The following is a 5,000-nucleotide window of genomic DNA, read 5'->3' on the forward strand; positions in this document are numbered from 1 at the left end:
AGAGAGACTGAGAGAGAAGAGAGACTGAGAGAGAAGAGAGAAAGAGAGAGAGAGAGAGAGAGAGAGAGAGAGAGAGAGAGAGAGAGAGAGAGAGAAAGAGGGAGAGAATAAGACCAACAAATTGACAGATAGATAAATAGACAGAGACAGACAGAGAAACAGATATGGAGAAGCAGAGGCAACAAAGCAGAGAGAGCAACGGCCGGAAGCGAACGGAGAGTGTGTTGGCGAAGGGGGGGGGAGGGAGGTGGGAACTGAACACGTGTGGGGGGGGGGGTTATAATCAGACCATTCTTAATGCTTCACTTCGTAGAAATGTTAAGGATAAGGGTAACTGTGGAAGAATCTCCGATGATGGTGAGGATAATAGTGTGATGATGATGATAATGATATGGATAGTAATGACGATAATAATAATAGTATAGTAATAGTAATAGTAATAATTTGGTAATGATAGTAATAATAATGATAATAGTAACAATGATAATAGTAATACTGATAATAGCAATGATCATAATGATAGTAATAATGATAATGATGTTGATAATATTAATAATGATAATGACAATGATAATAATAATCATTAGTAATTACAACGATGATAATTATAATAATATTACTAATAATGATAATGAAGACAATAATATTAACAGTGACAGTAATAATAGTAGAAATAATAGAAATAGTAATGATAACATTAATGATAATAACAGCTGCAGTGAAAGGTAAGATCTGACACATTGAAAAATATAAACAAATTGATAATATATATATATATATATATATATATATATAATATACACACACACATATATAATATATATATAATATAATATATATATATATATATATATATATATATTTTATATATATATATATATAATTATGTATATATATATATAATATATATATATATATATATATATATATATATATATATTTATATATGTATATATATATGGAAGAAAAACCCACAATGCAAAAACTAGATTTAAATCTAGTTTTTGCATTGTGTGTTTTTCTGCCATGTATCAGCACGGAAGAGTGTTTTGCTATTCATATTTGTATATATTTATATATATGTATATATATAATATATATATATTTAAATATATATATATATATATATATATATATATATAAAATATATATATATATATATAAATATATATATAATCTAACTATCTATCTACGTATGTGTGTATCAAAAGTACCAAGTGAAAAACGAAGTGAAGAGCAAAAGAATGGAGAGAAGGAGATCGTGGAGAGCAGAGTGATGGAGGGAGAGAGGAAGTGAGAAAGGGAGGGATGGAGGGAAAGAGGGAGTGGTGGGGGGGGGAGGGCCTTGTGTAACACGTCTCATCCACTCAGACCCGTCCCGAAGAGCGAGTCAATGGAATAAACACCATTGCATTAATGTTGCAGCAACACTATGGAAACATCAAAGCCACTTGGCGGAGCCTTGATGTGAAACGTGGATAGATGCGTCCGTAGAGTTTACACGGATTTGGAAGTTGGGGTGAAAATCCTCTGAAATATCAATAGCGTTTGGGTTGCTGGCTAGTTCGTCCTCCTGAAACATAAGTGGTGATTTGTTTACAATCTAGGCGGCGAGTGAAAAAAGAAGTTCATCTATTTTTTATTCCATAAATAATATAGGTTTTGTGTTTTAGGTAAATGAAATATCAGGGATACTGAATCAAAGGATCAGACATTCACACACACACGGCTCTGTATCCATAAATACATGCGTACACACACACGCCCAGACACACACACATACACACACACGCACACACACACACGCACACACACACACACACACACACACACACACACACACACACAAGCACACATACACAAGCACACACACAAACACACACACACACACACACACACACATACACACACACATGCACACACACACAAGCACACACACACACAAGCACACACACACACACACACACACACACACACACAAACACACACACACACACACATATATATATATATATATATATATATATATATATATATATATATATATATATATATTTTTTTTTTTTTTTTTTTTTTTTTTTCTGTTATTGTTGTTATTATCTTGCTTATACTTTTCATACCATTGCTATTATCGTCACTACCATAGTTATTATTCTTATCATTATTACTTTCATATTATCATTATTCTCATATCTGTTATCCTTTTAGTGTTGTTATCATCATAATGTCATCTTAGTAGTACTATTATCATTATTGTTGTTATTCTTGTTATTATCACTATCAATACTATCATTATTATTATTATTATCAATATCATTATCATTATCATTATAATCGTTATCATTATTACTGTCACCATTACCATTTACATCAATATCTTCATTGTAGCCAATATTATCATCATTCTATCCGTATTAACATTGGTACTATCATTATATCATTACTATTATCATCATTATAATAATTACTTACTCACAGTCACAAGTTCATGAATATGCATGGGTTAATTAGTAGGCAAATGAGAGAGCACAGGAGGTCCCGTAATATAATCATAAGAGAAGTTTAGGGAAAATGATCGTTTGGAGGAGAGAGGGGGGGGGGAGGAAGGGAGAAAGAGAGGGAAAGATAGATAGATAGATAGATAGAGAGAGAGAGAGAGAGAGAGAGAGAGAGAGAGAGAGAGAGGAGAGAGAGAGAGAGAGAGAGAGAGAGAGAGAGAGAGAGAGAGAGAGAGAGAGAGAGAGAGAGAGAGAGAGAAGAGAGAGAGAGAGAGAGAGAGAGAGAGAGAGAAAAGAGAGTGATAGATAGATAGATACATAGAGAGGGTAGATAGATAGATAGATAAAGAGAGAGAGAGGGGTAGATAGATAGATAGATAGAGATAGATAAATAGGTAGACAGAGAGACAGAGAAAATAGAGATAGATAGATAGATAGAGAGAAAGGAAGATAGAGATAGATTAGATAGATAGAGAGAGAGAGAGAGAGAGAGATAAGTATATCATTAGGTAAACAGACAGACAGACAATTGCAACAGACACAAACACACCGATGATAAGCCAGACAGAGCCCAGACGAAAACAGGCAACCGAAAAAGACGCTGAACAGGCACTGAAAATGTTACACCCAATTTCGACGAATTTCACAGGTGATGGGCGCCAGACGAAGGGTGGGGTGGGGTGGGGTGGGGTGGGGTAGGGGTGGATTTAAGGTACTGTGAAGAGGGAGCTAGGGGAGGGGGTGGATGGGAGGGAGGGAAGGTATGGGGTAGAGGGAGGGAGGGAAAGGGGGTTGAGGGTGATATGGAGGGAGAGTAGTGACACGATGGGGTAGGGAAGGGAGAGGGAGGGAAGAGGGAGAGAGCGGAGGATTGGTGAGGGAGGGGCAGAGGGGCGTTAGGGAGGAAGGGGAGGGGGGGTTGGAAGAAAAGGGGGTAGAAGAGGGAGAGAGAGAGAGAGAGAGAGAGAGAGAGAGAGAGAGAGAGAGAGAGAGAGAGAGGGAGAGAGGGAGAGAGAGAGAGAGGGAGAGGGATAGGAACAGAAAGAGAGAGAGAGAGGGGGGGAGGGCTAGAGAGGGGGAGGGGAGAAGATGGGGAATTAAGAAGGGGACTGAGAGCAATGGTGGGGAAGTGAAGGCGAGTGTTAATGGAAAAGGGGAAGGATAAAATAGAAGGGAGGTGAGAGATACTAAAGATAATAAAAAAACAAGAAGGGGAATGAAAGGAAGATAAAGAGGAGAAAAGAAGGGAAGGGGAAGGAAGGGAAGGAAAAGGAAGGGAAGAGAAGGGGAGAGAAGGGATGGGAAGTTCACACGGAGAAGGGGATTATAGCCGGACTCAAATTGGGGAACGGAGACAGATATTCAGACGTTCAGGGGAAGAGGCATTCGATAGGGGAGAGGGGGGAGGGGGAGAGGGGAGGGGGGGGAAGCAATCACCCTCAATTTGGATTTTGAAGAGGGAAATGGGCTGCCTTAGCATTATCTATCGGGCTGTGTGGGGATAGGGGGGGGGGGTGCCAAGGGGAAGATGACACATATACAGATATGCGCAGAAACAGGCATTCACACAAACTGACACACAGAGACAGATATACACCAAAGATGTATAACATATATATATGAATACTAACCACACATACATACACAACAAAAGGGGAAACTGAAATAGGTTTTTCGCTATAAATAAACACACACACACACACACGCACACTCACACACACACACACACACACACACACACACACACACACACACACACACACACACATATAACCTCTCTCTCTCTTGAGTATGTGTACCGAAGTCATGTAGGTCATAAAAACGTAACTTTCAATTTAATCTAATTCTTTCGTATTCAATAATCTTATGAGAGTAAACAAGTGGCATATTGTATTTCGTTCCTTACCATGAATAATAAAAAGAAGAGTCTAAGGAATATTTCCTTTTACAGACTATATTAAACCCTGTAGCTAACTCTTCCGTGGAAAGGAACTGGGGACCCTACCACGTACTCACTCCAAGAGCATCACAACGTGAAAACTACAATTAAGTATCATGCTGTGACCACGGCGGCTCAGACATGAACCTACCGTTAAAAGAAGAAGAGCTAACTCTACATCCTCCCTATCCTACTAGTTATAAAACAGTGATAATCACAATAGATAAATGATGACAAGAGCGAGACGGGATTATGACAGTTACCCCTTACATCATTCCATTTTCTATAAGTCAGTTACCTGCGATATAATATTATCGCTAAAATGATTTCATCAATTTAATCGCAAATCATGATTGGTCGACAATAAGGAGAATTTAGGTGAATTCGTCCATCCATTGTGTTTTACTGACTCTCTCTCTCTCTCTCTCTCTGTCAGTCTCTCTCTCTCTCTCTCTCTCTCTCTCTCTCTCTCTCTCTCTCTCTCTTTTCTCTCTCTTTTTTTTGTCAGTCTCTCTCTCTCTCCTCTCTCTCTCTCTCTCTCTCTCTCTCTCTCTCTCTCTCTC

This window comes from Penaeus monodon, chromosome 39 (genome assembly GCF_015228065.2).
Source record: "Penaeus monodon isolate SGIC_2016 chromosome 39, NSTDA_Pmon_1, whole genome shotgun sequence".
In the NCBI taxonomy this organism is placed as follows: Eukaryota; Metazoa; Arthropoda; class Malacostraca; order Decapoda; family Penaeidae; genus Penaeus; species Penaeus monodon.